Consider the following 15300-nt stretch of genomic DNA (forward strand, 5'->3'; position numbering starts at 1 on the left):
CTAATGTTATATGAGACCTCCTGGATATTCTATGTCTCCAGTCACTCAAATTGATCTTGAGCAGCAATTGCACTCAATGTTACAAAGATAACAAATAGACAAAACTAAAGGCTCTTTATCTAAATGTATGAAGCATTGATAATGAAGTAAACAAATTGTTAGTGCACATGGAAATAAACAAATAGGATCTGATAACTAGTTATGGTTACAGGATGACAAGGATTGGGTCCCAAATATTGAGGGGTATATTATATTCAAGAAAAGTAGGAGGCTCGGTAAAGGTCAAGGGGTAGCATGTTGATCAAGGAAGAAATTTTTGCAACGGTTAAAGATGATCTTGTTTCGAGAGGTCAGGATGTAGACTCAATTTGGGTGGAGATGAGTGGAAAGAAGTCACTTGTGAGAGTGGTCTATGTGTTCCCAAACAGTAACCACAATGTCAGGCAAAATATACAAGAAGAAATGTTGGGTGCTTGTAATAAAGGGATGATAAGAATCCTGGGTGACTTTAATACACATATAAACCGGAAAAATCGGATCAGCAGTATTAGCCTGGATGAGAAGTTTAAAGAATATTTTTGAGATTGTTTCCGAGAATAGCGTTTCTGAGAATTTTGGAACCAATCAGAGACCAGGATATATTAGACTTGGTATTGTGCATTGAGAGAGGATTAATTAATGACCTTACAGTTAAGGCACCTCTACATAGCAACAAGCAACAACATGATTGAAATTTACATCCTTTTTGAAAGGGAGAAGATTGGGTCTCAAACTATTTTTTTAATCCGAAATGAGGGCAACTATGTAGGTGTGAAAACTGAACTAGCTGAAGTGATCTCACATACAAGGCTATAGAATAGATCGCTAGAGACAGACATTTAAGGGAATATTTAAGAATACTCAAAATAATGGACGACCCACCATTCATGGTTAACTGAAGAATTTAGGAAATCATCAAACTTAAGGAAAAAGCATATAACTACACAAAAATGAATAGCAGGTAGGATAATTGATCTAGATATAAAGAATGACAGAAAATGACTGAAAGGTTACTCACAAGGAAGAAACTGAAGCATGAGAGTTAGCCAGCTAAAAATGTAAATAAAAGGTTAGCAAGAGTTTTCACAGGTATGTTAAAAAAATGAAAGAGGTAAGTAGAGTGAATGTTAGTCTTCTAGAGACTGAGAATGGAATTCAGTAGAAGATGGTAAGGAAATGATGCATTAAGTGAACATATATTTTGTTTTTGTCAACACTATAAAGGATAAAAAAACATTCTGGTAATAGCTGTAAATCAGGATGTGGATGGGAGAAGGGAATCTAGAAAAATTATAATAACAAGGGAAGTGATACTAATGAAACTGATGGAGTTGCAGGCTGTAAGTCCCTGGGTCCAGATGGACTTCTTCCTCGGGTGGCAATGGCATAGGTCTTAAACTTCCAAAATTCCCTAGATTCTGGAGAAATTCTATCAGACTGGAAAATGGCAAATATAACCCCTCTTTTTAAGCCAGGAGAAAGCAGAAAGCAGGAAATCATAAGCCAGTTAGCTTGACATCTGTTATGGAGAAGGTGTTGGAAAAAAAAATTATTCAAAATATTATAGCTGCACACTCAGAAAAATTCAAGGTAATCAAGAAGAGTCAGCCTGGTTTCAGCAAAGAGAAATCATGTTTAATCAATTTATTGGAATTCTTTAAAGGAGTAACATGCGCTGTGGATAATGGGGAGCCTGCAGAAGTATTATGTTTGGATATCCAGAAGGGATCTGATCAGGTGCCACGTTAAAAGTTATTGCAGAAAATAAAATCAAATGGTGTAGAAGATAATTGACTTGCATGTAATGAAGATTGGCTGGCTAACAGAAAGCAAGGAGTATTGAAAAAATGGATGTTTGACTGCTTGGCAGGATGTGGCAAATGGAGTTCCACAGGGGACTGTCATGGATTTCATTTTGTTTTACAATTTACGTCAATGACCTAGATGAGGGGAATGAAGGCCATGATAATTAAATTCATGAGCAAAAGGAAAAACAAGATAGGAAAGAATGTCATAAGGATGTTCCAGACAAATGTAGATAGGTTGAATGAATGAGTGAGCAAAAATCTGGTAGATGGGGCATAACTTAGCAAAATGCGAAGTTGTTCACTTTGGCAGAAAGAATGAAAAAACAAAGTGTTACGTGGATGGAGCACAGTTTTAGAATTCCTCGTGCATGAGTCACAAAATGTTAGCATGCAGGTACAGCACTTAATCAAAAATGTTACAGCAATGTTATCCTTTAGCATGAGAAGAATTGAATATAAAAGCAAAGATGTTATGCTCCAGTTATGCATGGTATTGCATCTTAATTACTGTGTACAGTTTTGGTCTCCTTATTTAAGGAAAGATGTGAATGATTTGGAGGTGAGTCAGGTGATGTTTACTGGAATGAAACCTGGAATGAGGGGATTTTTAAGGGAAAATGTTAGAGAGATTGGTCTTGATTCCATTTGGAGTTTAGAATAGTAAAGAGTGATTTATTTGAAGTGTATAAGATCCTGAATGGTCTTGACCAGCTAAATGTAGAAAGGATGTTTTCTCTTCTGGGTCTGCCCAGAGCTAGGGGACAATGTTTTAAAATTAAGGATTGGTCTTTCAGGACAGTTATGAGGAGATTTTTTTTCTGATGGTTGTGTGACTTTGGGAACTCTCTATATCAGAAGGCAGTGGAGGCAGGGTCATTGAATATATTTGAGACAGAGGTGCTGTGTTCATCCAGCCCTGCACCTTGTTGTCGTGGATAGATTTTTGTTAGGCAGAGGAATCAAGAGTTATCAGAGGTAAATAGGAATGCGGAATTTGAAACACAAACAGATCTACCATTGCTAGTATTATTAACCAACCAAGCAATAACCCACACTACCCACATTGTGTTTTAGTTAAACTTCAAAGTTAGTTAAAATTCTGCATAATTCTCAGTACTTCTTTAAAAAAAAATCTTACTCAGAATCCAAGGGCTTCATCAGTTCTGAGAAAAAGAAGTATTTTAAAAATTAATTCTTGCGTTCTTGTAGTCTTAATACTCAATGAACAACTACTGTTTAACAGATGAACAGAATATAGAAATAATGCAAAGCAAAATAGAATGGAGAACTGCAGATGCTGGAGATTTGAAACAGAAACTGAAGTTGCTGGAGAAACTCAGCAAGTCTGGCAGCATCAGTGGGGAGAAAGCAGAGTTAACATTTCGAGCCTGGTGACTCTTCAACAGAACCAACCGCTAATGTTCTGATGAAATGTCACTGGCCTCGAAACTTTAACTCTGCTTTATCCCAACTGATGCTGCCGGACCTGCTGAGTTTCTCCAGCAATTTCTGTTTGGAAAACAGACTGCAGCAGTTTTACTCCAATTTACTCTCCAGAAGGCACCAACTCACATGAACTGCCAGCTCATTGACACATCACTCAGCTAACACTTCTTCGGATGAGCCTATCTAGTTAATCTTCCATGGGAACATCACAGAATTTGTCCTCATTTAATGTTTACGCATGTGCGTAAATAAAGGTCACTGGATGGTGCTAAATCTGGAGAATCCTGATTTTCCTTTCCAAGGCCAATCACACTGAAATAAGTTGTATCTACCATTTCAAATGACCACAGGTATGCAAAATCATACTCCACATAAGTTCAGGGATTTTCAGTATAAATATTGAACTTACTGGTCCTGACACAGCTGTTTTCTTACTTTGGTACTTGAGAAACAACTTTAAATCAAGTCAGACAGATTTTTTTAATTGTCCAATTTTCTGCTTTTTGGAGAAGAGGTTGCTGGACTGCTGTGAGGCCCTGGAAGCCTGGGAATCCAGGCTTGGAATGCTGGTATCCCACACCAGGACAGCAGCACTTTCCATTGCAGTCTCTGATGCTGGGTGGCTGCTGCTGGTATATTATGGAAGCGGAGATCTCAGCAATCAGATGCTACGTCACAATTAGTTCAACAAATGTGTTGATAGAGTCAGCAGCCTGTTCCATATTAGAAAGGATGGACCCCAGTCTCTGTACAAAACACTGGTGCCATGTTGGTGGAAGGGCCCTCCATGTTTTTTAATTGAATGCAGGCTTTCTGACATATCACCCAATGCATTGTGATTTTATTGGACGTAGATCAACCTTTTTCTGTTCAGAAGATGAGTCATAACAAAATCAAAACATTAACTGGGTTTTTCTCTCTCCACAAATGCTGCTAGCATCCATATATTTTGCTTTCAGTTGAACCTTTTTCTGCAACTTGATACAGCAACTTTCCCATTTGATTCCCCTGCCGTGGAACTACTGTGTGTTCTCACTAACGAGCGAGCTAACGTATACACTCTCCTTTGTCCTTGCCTTTGTTTCTTTAAACTTACAAAGAACAAAGAAAATTACAGTACAGGAACAGGCCCTTCGGCCCTTCAAGCCTGCACCGACAAGCTGCCCATCACAACTAAAATCCCTACCCTTCTGTAGACCGTATCCCTCTATTCCCATCCACTATCGTATCTGCTTCCACTACCTCCCCTGGCAGTGAGTTCCAGGCACCCACCACCCTCTGTGCAAAAAACTTGCCTCGCACATCACCTTTAAACCTTGCCCCTCACGCCTTAAACATATGCCCCCAAGTAACTGTCGCTTCCACCCTGGGGAAAAGCTTCTGACTGTCCGCTCTGTCTATGCCCTTCATAACCTTGCAGACCTCTATCAGGTCACCCCTCAACTTCCATTGTTTCAGTGAGAACAACCCAAGTTTCTCCAACCCCTCTTCATAGCCAATGCCCTCCATATCAGGCAGCATCCTGGTAAATCTTTTCTGTACTCTTTCCAGAGCCACCACATCCTTCTGGTAGTGTGGTGACCAGAATTGAACACAATATTCCAAATTCAGCCTAACTACGGTTCTATAAAGCTGCAACATTACCTGCCAATTTTTAAACTCAATGTCTCAGCTGATGAAGGCAAGCATGCTCTATACCTTGTTGACAACCTTCTCTACCTGCATTGCCACGTTCTGTGACCTGTGTACCTGTACACCCAGATCCCTCTGCCTATCAGTACTCTTAAGGGTTCTGCCGTTTACTTTATATTTTCCATCTGGATTAGACCTTCCAAAATGCATTACCTCTGCCCCCAAGTCACCAACCAATCTGTATCCTGCTGTATCCTCTGACGGTCCTCATCGCTGTCCACAATTCCACCAACCTTTGTGTCATTGGTTTCTCCTCAAATATAGATTCTGCTTCTGAACTCCCGTCTAAATTATGCTTAGTATCTGATTTGCTAAACAGTAAGCAGCATTAAAAAAGGGATCAATCCAGAGTATTATTTGAAATTAAAGCTCAGAAATAGGGTGAGAAGACACAGGTTCAATCTAATATTATGTGACTTTAGTGATATCAGGAAGCACTTCATACAGAGTGATCAACAGTTGGAATGGATTATTAAATAAAATGGTGAAGGTAAAAATCCTGAAATCATTAAAGGACAAATTGCAGCTATGGGAAAAGTGTAGAATTTACTGAATGGATTTTGGGATCTTAGAGTCATAGAGTCATACAGCACGGAAACAGACCCTTCGGTCCAACCAGTCCATGCCAACCATAATTCCAAACTAAACTAGTCCCACCTGCCTGCATGTGGCCCATATCCCTCCAAACATTTCTTATTCAAGAACTTATCTAAATGTCTTTTAAATGTTGTAACTGTAGCCACATCCACCACTTCTTCTGGGAGTTCATTCCACACACGAACCACTCTCTGCGTAAGAAAATTGCCTCACGTGTATTTTTTAAATCTTTCTCCTCTCACCTTAAAATTATGTCCCCAGTCTTGAAATCTCTCACTCTAGGGAAGAGACACCCACCATTCACCTTACCAATAGCCCTTATGATTTTATAAACCTCTATAAAGTCACCTCTCAACCTCCTATGCTCCAGTGAAAAAAGTCCCAGCCTTTCCAGCCTCTCCTTATAACTTAAACCCTCCATTCCCAGCAACATCCTGGTAAATCTCTTCTGAATGCTCTTCAGCTTATTAATATCCTTCCTGTAACAGAGTGACCAAAACTGGACACGTACTCTGAAAGAGGCCTCACTCTTGTGAACCATTTAAATGATGTTTTACTGTCTGGTGTTGATATTTTGCCTGCACAAAATAGCAGTAGTCATCTTATTTTTTTTTAAATAATATAAAACTTCTCTGTGTTTTTATCTGCTCAGCATTATTGCAGCTAGGAGATTTGGTTGATTTGATCAAGGCTGTATTGTTGTTAATTTTTTTTATTGCCTATGAGGAGAATTCTAGCCCAACTCCACACAGTTCCCTCAATTTAGCCTCCTTTTATTTGTAGAGAAGCTGTCCTTGCATGTTTCAGTCTCTGACTGAATGCAAATGAGAATGGACAGGATCTGCTCCACTCATGTTGTGTAAGAAAATTTCAATAATCCATTGTGTTTCACTACTTATGTAACTTAGAATGTAAACTTTATAATTGAACACAAAATGTCTGCTCTGGTACAATAAGCATTTAATAGTGAATTGGAATCTATTCATAGGCAATGAACTGAAAATCAAGAATGTGCCAGCTTGTAAAAATAGATATTGTGATATGGGCAGAAAGAAAAGTGGGAAAAAGGAAATAGAATAGGTAAAAATATTCAGAAAACTTAAAGAATGAAATTAATAAAGAGCGGTGCAGGGATAGACTTGAAACAGGAAAAATGCTCCTGTAATGGACGAGAGGAGTTCAAATTCAAGCTCTTATACTTATATAACTACATGATTTCTATTTGTACAAGTTTCAATCCCAAAAAAAGTTTGTAACAAAGATAAATGTTACTCACAATTGTTTTATCCTGAAAAGTAACACATACACGGTGCAGCAAGTGAACTCTATGCGTCTGTGTACAAAGCGAAACTAAACAAAAACTTACTTTAAATTTGTTGCCTCTGCAGCTCTCTGAAACTTTCTTTCAGTTTCAGTAGTTCCTACGTGTACTTCCTTTTCAAAGCAAGTAACCAATTATTTGCTGATTTTGATGTTTACTTACTCTGTACATTACTTCCTCAAGTTCCTATTACGACATAGTTCTCTACAAATTATTTAATTAATGCAGAATTTTCTTTTGCTGATAACAGTTCAGGTCCAATTTATTTTTCTTGCGAGCAAAATTTGAACACATTGTTCACAGTAATCTTCCATAGCATTGCTGTAATGAAGTCAATGCTTCAAAACCACGTGGGAAGGTTTCCAATGATTATACTGTATAAATAGTTTTGTTTTCCACTTTTAGGTAAGTCTTTATTTTAGAAGCAACAAAACTGAAATTCTGTACCGTCCATTTTCTGCTGAATGGGATTTTTCCATAATTATTAATGTGGCTTGCAAAAGTAATGATGACTAGTGATGCAATGGGTAGAATCTTCTAGAAGCATGATCAACATTAATAAGATCAACATGATTTGAAGTTAGAGAGTCCATTCATCAGTCTAATAACAGCAGGGAAGAAGCTGTTCTTGAACCTGTTGATGCGTGTGTTCAAGCTTCTGTATCTTCTGCTTGATTGATTGATTGTCACATGTACTGAAGTACAGTGAAAAGCTTTGTTTATGAGCAGTACAGGCAGTTCATAGTAAGTAAGGATGTACAGGTCAAAAAGACTTAGACAGAGGCATACAGGTTACATTGCACAGGGTGTGAGGTAGACGATATCAACTTTAGCAAGAGCAGCATTATTTGAGGCTAGACAGTCCATTCATCAGCCTAATAATAGCCAGGAAGAAGCTGTTCCTGAACCTGTTGGCGTATGTTTTCAGACTTCTGTATCTTCTGCCTGACAGAAGAGGTTGATGAATCATTACCGGGGTGCGATGCGTCTTTGATGATGTTGGCAGCATTTCCGTGGCAGCGAGCCATGTAAATAGAGTCCATGGATGGAAGGTTGGCTTCCGTGATGATTTGTGCTGTGCACACCACCTTCTGTAGTTTCTCACGGTCCTGGGCAAAGCAGTTGCCATACCAGGCTGTTATGCACCCGGCCAATATGCTTTCAGTTGTGCATCTGTAGAAGTTGGGACTTTATGGTGCCAAATTTCCTGAACCGCCTGAGGAAGAGGCATTGTTGTGCTTTCTTGACCACCACATCTACATGAGAGGTCCAGAACAGGTTGTCAGTTATTGTCACTCCGAGGAACTTGATGTTTTCTACCCTCTCAACTTCAGTTCTGTTGATGTAAGTGGGGGCATGTTCACCAACTTTTATTCTGAAGTCAATGGTCAGTTCTTTAGTCTTGCCAATATTGAGAGAGGTTGTTCTCATTGCACTACATCACAATGCCATCTATCTCCCATCTGTATTTTGACTCATTGTTGTTAGATATCTACCCCAGGAATATGGTAGGGGGCTGAGAAAGCATCTTTTGGGGGCTCCAGTGTTGAGTGTTTTTTTGGAGGAGATGTAGTCAATGAGCAAGAGTCTGACATAGGTGTCCTTGTTGTTCAGACGTTGCCGGGTTAGAGATATGGCATCTGCCGTGGACCTATTACATCAGTAGGCAAATTGTCGAGGATCGAGGCAGGCTGGGAGATTGAAGTTGATGTGTGCCATGACCAGCCTCTCGAAGCACTTCATGAATATTGAGGTCAGAGCCATTGGTTGGTAGTCATTAAGGCACATTGCAAATGTTTTCTTAGGTATGCAAATAATGGTGGTTTTCTTAAAGCAGCTGGGGACTTCAGCTCATAGGAGGGAGAGGTTGAAGATGTCGGTGAATACCTCCGCCAGTTGGTCTGCCCAGGATCTGCGTGCTCGGCCAGGGACACCATCCGGGCCCATCAGTTTCCTTGGAGGAGGTTGTAGGAGAGCATTACCAGGGTGGGCGGGGTCTTTGATAATGTTGGCAGCAATGAGAAATGTGAGTGGAATCCATGGACGGAAGGCTGGCTTTCATGATGGTCTGGCATGTGCATACCACCTTCTGTAGTTTCTTACAGTCCTGGGCAGTGCAGTTGCTGTACCAGACCGTTATGCACTCAGACAGTATGCTTTCGGGATGCATCTATAAAGATTGGTGAGGGTCTTTATGGACATGCCGAACTTCCTAAGTCACCTGAAGAAGAATAGGCGCTGTTATGCCTTCTTGACCGTCGCATATATGTGGGACGTCCAGGACAGGTTGTCAGTTATCGTCACTCCTAGGAATTTGACGTTCTCGACACTTTCCACCTCAGCTTCGTTATGTATAATGGAAGAGAGGTTGTTATCATTGCACCATGCCACCAAGCCCTCTGTCTCCTTGATGTATTCTGACTCATCTTTGTTTGATATCCGTCCTGCCACGGTGGTATCATCACCAAACTTGTAGATGGCGTTTGTTTGGAATTTGTGTACAGGGAGTGCAGTAGGGGGCTAAGAATACATCCTTGGGGTGCTCCAGTCTTGAGCGTTAACATGGAGGAGGTGCTGTTTTCTATCTTCACAGAATGCAGTGTATGTGTCAGGAAACTGAAGATCCAGTTGCAGAGGGTGGAGACGAGACCTAGGTCTCAGAGTTTTGAGATTAATCTGGAGGGGATTATGTTGTTGAAGGCGGAGCTGTAGTCAATGAGAAGGAGTCACACATTGGTCCCCTTGTTGTCCAGATGTTCCAAGGATGAGTGCAGGGCTAGGGAAATGGCATCCACTCTGGACCTGTTACGTTGGTAGGCAAATTGTAGGGGAACAAGGCAAACTGGGAGGCTCGATTTGATATGGGCCATGACCAGCCTTTTGAAGCACTTCATGATTATGGAGGTCAGAGCCACTGGGCGGTAGTCATTAATGCCTGTGCTTTCTTTGGCACGGGGATGATGGTCGTGTTCTTGAAGCAGGTGGGGACTTCGGCTTATAGGAGGGAGATGTTGAAGATGTCAGTGAATACCTCCGCCAGCAGGTTCACACAGGCGCTGAGTGTCTGTGTGGTTGGTTTGGACCACTAACTTGGTCCACTACTGCCTCTTGGCATCTCTGATGGTTTCGTAGAGGTCTTATCTGGATTTTCTGCCTAGGTCTGGGTCATCCTAACTATGTGGTTTCCAGTTAGTTAATTTATTAGGCAATTTTATATTGAGCATGGTTTTGTAACAACATTTAGTCGCTCCATAACAACTTTGCTAGAAAATAACCAGAATGTTATCAAATCCTCCCATGAACACAGTTAAATTAAACTATTGTATCGATTTTACCTCTAATAGGAAAATCACTTAATATGAAGATACAAATCTCCAGTTCTGAAGAACGCTGTTTTTCTCTCCACAGTTGCTTTCAGGTCTGTTGAGTTTCTCCTGTAGTTTCTGGTTTTATTCCAAATTCTTCTGATCTGTTTCTGATATAAATAGTTCAGAACTTGCAATGAGGAGATGTATGATTGTGATATCTATTATGTACTGATTTATTTTGAATCACGTTTAACTATCTTTTTTTCCTTGGGAAATATCACCTCAAATTAGCAACTGTCTAAAGCAATGGTAATTGGGAGCTCAATAAGGGGAATGCGTTGCTCTGCACACTGCATGTCAGAAATGCATTAATGAATATTTCCTCGCAAAATTTTCCTTTAGAATAAGTTTACAAATTCATTTGAAATGCCAACCAGAGAAATTCTCATGAATACATTTACAAAATTACTACACAAATTGCCTATAGCATATTGCATTATGTGGAAATCAGGAGAGACATTGAAGCTCTTCATCACTCATTGTCTCATTGCACCAATTTGTGAACAAATAATTTTGAAAACTGTTCCTTTTGTATTTTGTGCCATACCAGTACTCAGGTTCACCACATCGGTAAATTATCATCATTAATCAGAGCTAGGATGTATACAACGCACATCAGAAGCAGAGTTGTGAGCGCAAATTGATATGTTGCCTCTGAAGATATATAAAATATTTTTTTCTCCGTTTTTGTTTAAGTATGTTATTATTTTCTTTGTATCCATGTACAGGTACAATTCTTCCAGAAATATCAATACAAATTGTGGACAGAAATATATTGCTAAAACATATTAAGAACACATCGAAAGCAATGTGAGTGAGATTTATGATCAACTAAAGTGATAATGACTACAAATTCATTTAAAGATATTGATCTTATCATTTGTAGCATAAACATGCCAAATTAGATTAAATACTTAAACTGTAATAAATGTCTACCCTCCCAATATCAACTCTGCATTAATATGTGTTCATGCCATGTTTATTGCATGTTACATATATGTGTTATTCTTTGATTAATAAAAATGGCTTTAAAATCAATTTGTGAAAAATAATCAAATTTACTTTCTTTCGTAAATAGTTGAAACACAATCTCACGTTTCAAGCTTAACACAAAATAAATTAGGAATCAAATCTGTTCCATTTCACATAAGGAAAAATATTTGCCATATTCAGCAAACCCATTTATAAAATGTTTTTAAAAATTGGTAGATCTCAATAAATATCCTATTGACAATACTCAGAACTCTGAGCACCTTTATAAATACCTTTATAAATATGTCCATTAAACCGTTGCATGTGTGATTTATTCTGTAATTTCACTTCCATTTTGAAAAGATAACAAAATAAATTACATGCATTCAAAAAGGAAGGTCAATCTGACGTTTTGATGTGATCTTAAAAATGCATATTATTTATTTGTAAGATTTAGTTTAAGAAGCACGGGGCTGGCTTATTTGATGGGTCAGTTTGTAAATGTACCACACTTTATGGTAATGATCCATATTAAACTGGAAAGTCCTAGTCTCACTTCTTCACCTAATGAGATCTGGAATGTCATTGCAGTAGTTACAAGTTAGGTTCACTGGACCAGGAGGGAACAAAGCAGCTAGAGATCCACCTTCTAATCATTACCTCACGAATCCTGATGGGAAATTTATATGGATGCAAATGAAGATAAGGATATAGTCTCATCTATGATTCTATACCATGGTTGAAGACCTTGTCGACAGTTAATTATCTGAGCTTACGCCTGAAGAATGCTTACATGGTATGGGTATTGAAAGTCTGCCATTGCTTTTAGCACAGGAATGAGAAAACAGGATACATGTGGAGGCAAATTTTGGAGTGTGTTTTGATGTCTCAATTGAAAGGAATTAAATATTGAGCTGTTGAGAGATACTACTACTGTAGCCTGAATTTATCTAATTTAGAATTAAATTCTGGCTTTGTGTACTAATGGTAACTGCTTCTTTATTTTTAATGTTTGATGTTATCCTTTAACCTGCAGATGTCACATTTAATTTACTGTATCAAATGGGCTGCAGCAATTCAAGAAGGCAACTCACCACCGTCTTCTCAAAGGCACCCAGGGATGGGCAATAAATGATGGCCCAGCTAGCAAAGCCAAATCTCATGAATGAATAAAAAATTACTAGCTGTTAGCTGGCTGACAAAAGGCAGTTGTCCAGAATTTATTTTAAAATTAGAGAAAATGTGCAGCAATTATTGGAATATCATAACATTATATTGGCAAGATTTTTTTGACTCTATAAAACTACATCAGTGTATGACATATCATTTTTCTTCTCCCAATATAATGACCTCCTTCTGACACAGTGAAGGATGTTTAGATTAATCTAAACTGTGCACCAATTAGAAGTTTCAATGTAATTTCTGTAACTATCTTCTGGAAATCCTCCTTTCCTATGTTGTAAAATGGACAATACATTACAAATGCAACTGTACTCTCGGGACAGTTATATATTCCTGAAATATTAAATATTGTTAGCTCCAGTCTTATTGATGGTGTTTGTTCCTGCATTGGTGTCATATTTATTTTAATATTAGATTTTCACATTGTTACTATCTTGTGGTGTAGAAAATATTTTAGTTCATGATAATGTAACCTATAAACTCATTAAAGACTGCCATTTGAAGTATTGTCAGGCTGTGCAATTTTTCAGTGGACGATGGAGAACATTTCACAAGATTTACCCCAGGTTGCCATTTATCTAGATGATACACTAATAACAGCGAAGACAAATAAGGAACACTTAGAGAACTTGGGCATAGTCCTTAGATGCTTCTCCCATGCCTTAGAAGGGAAAAATGTGTGTTCCAAGCACCCAGATGACCTACTTGGGCTACAGAGTCAACAAGTCTGGGTTACACCTTTTGGAAGATAAAGTGAGGGCCATCAAAGGTGCTCTGACTCCCACATCTGCACTGGAGCTTAGGCCTTTCCTTGGACTGGTGAATTAATTCGGAAAATTCATAACTTGGCCTCCATCCTGGCACCTTGCATCAACTCCTAAAAAATGTTCAGCTTTGGAAATACGTAGCTTTCAGGGAAGTGAAGAAACAGCTAGTATCCTCTAAAGCGTTGGCACACTATGATCCCAAATGAGATCTGGTATTGACATGCAATGCCTTCCTGTACGGTATTGAGGTAGTATTAGTTCATAGATGGCCCAATCGTGAGAAACACCCATGGCGTATGCATCCAGGACTTTGGCTAATGCAGAGCATAAATATGCCCAGGTAGAAAAGGAAGGTTGGACGGTCATAATTGGAGTCAGGAAGCTCCACAAATACCACTACGGATGTAAATTTGTAATAAAAATGGATCACAAACCCCTGCTAGGTCTACCTAAATTGGAAAAGGCAGTGCCACCCATAGCTTCAGGCCGAATTCAGCAGTGGCTCTGATACTAAGTGCATATAATTACAAGTTGGAACACCGTATGAGAGGCCAAGTAGCAAATCCGGTGGTACAGCCACTGGAAGAGTCCGCGATGGTTTTAAGTTTTCTGGACACACTTCCAGTCACAGCTGACAATATCAGACTTTGGACACAGAAAAATCTAGTTCTGGCAAACCTGAAACAGCTGGTGGTGATCGAGGAAACCAAAGGACCATCACAACCAGAATTGAAAACTTTTTGGACTCGGAGAGAGACCAGATCACAGTAGAGGACGACATATTACAATGGGGTATCCTCTTTGGCCACAGATGAAGTCCCAGAATAGCCAATGTTGTCCCACTATTTAAGAAGGGTAGCAGGGATAATCCTGGAAATTAGTGGCCTGTGAGTCTCACATCAGTGGTAGGGAAATTATTGGATAAGATTCTCAGGGACAAGATCTATACACATTTAGAAGCAAATGCACTTATTAGTAAAAGACAGCATAGTTTTGTGCCGGGGACGTTGTGCCTCATTAACTTGTTTGAGCTTTTTAAGGAGGTAATGAAGATGATCAATGAAGGAAAAACAGTTGATGTTGTCTACATGGACTTCAGTAATGCCTTTGACAAGGTCCCTCATGGCAGACTGATACAAAAGGTGAAGTCACATGGTATCAGGATGAGCTGGAAAGATGGATAGAGAAGTGGTTATGACTAGTGGTGTTCCACAGGGATCAGTACTGGGACCTCTTCAGTTCCTGATCTATATAAATGATTTGGAGGAAAATGTAGCTGGCCTAATTAGTAAGTTTGCAGACGATACAAAGATTGGTGGAGTTGCAGATAGTGAGGGGGACTGTCAGATAATACAGCAGGATATAGTTCAGTTGGAAACATGGGCAGAAAAAAGGCAGATGGAGTTTAATCCAGACAAATGTGAGATGATGCATTTTGGAAAGTCAAGTACAGATGGGAATTATACAGTGAATGGCAGAACCCTTAGGAGTATTGATATGCAGAGGGATCTGAGTGTGCAGGTCCACTGATCACTGCAGTGCCGGTTGATAAGGTAGTAAAAAAGGCTTATAGCATCCTTGTCTTCATTGGAAGGGGCATTGGGCATAAGGATAGACAAGTTATGCCGCAACTTTGTAGAACTTTAGTCAGGCCACACTTGGAATATTGCATACACTTCTGGTCACCACACCACCAGAAGGATGTGGATGCTTTGGAGAGGGTACAGAAAAGGTTTACCAGGACGTTGCCTGGTATTGGGGATTTTAGCTATGAAGAAAGATTGGGTTTGTTTTCACTGGAACGCAGGAGGTTGAGGGGCAACCTAATAGAAGTTTATAAGATTGTGAATGGCATGCATAGAGTGGAAAATATGAGGCTTTTCCCCTGGGTAAAGAGGTCAGTCACTAGGGGCACAGGCTCAAGGAGCGAGGAGGGAAGTTTAAAATAGATATGCCAGGCAAGTTTTTGGTGTTGCCAGAGGAGGTGGTGGAAGCAGACACAATAACAACATTCAAGAAGGACGTGGATGAATACATGAATAGGAAGGGAGTAGAGGAATATGGATCCTGTAAGTGAAGACAGTTGTAGTATCAAAGGGCAAAATGTG

General features: G+C 39.5%; 1 protein-coding gene and 1 long non-coding RNA gene across 6 annotated transcripts in view; one reads left to right on the top strand and one right to left on the bottom strand.

The window, feature by feature from the left end:
• LOC109912713 (traB domain-containing protein-like) overlaps window positions 1-7019 on the bottom strand; it is a 32574-nt gene extending 25555 nt beyond the window's left edge. The window contains exon 1 of one of the 5 annotated variants that reach the window (XM_048610495.1): window positions 6949-7019. The gene's annotated coding sequence lies outside the window, so the exon portion shown is untranslated. Of the gene's footprint in view, window positions 1-6858 lie in introns of all 5 variants that reach the window. The other 4 variants (XM_048610493.1, XM_048610496.1, XM_020512151.2 and 1 more) reach the window with 4 other exon arrangements.
• A 55-nt stretch (window positions 7020-7074) lies between these two features.
• Window positions 7075-12932, top strand: LOC125485793. The gene is made up of 3 exons (XR_007264502.1): window positions 7075-7308; window positions 11000-11081; window positions 12280-12932. It is a non-coding gene; the product is annotated as an uncharacterized LOC125485793 (long non-coding RNA).
• The last annotated feature ends 2368 nt before the right edge of the window (window positions 12933-15300 follow it).

This window comes from Rhincodon typus, chromosome 22, assembly GCF_021869965.1.
Source record: "Rhincodon typus isolate 14 chromosome 22, sRhiTyp1.1, whole genome shotgun sequence".
NCBI classification, from domain to species: Eukaryota; Metazoa; Chordata; class Chondrichthyes; order Orectolobiformes; family Rhincodontidae; genus Rhincodon; species Rhincodon typus.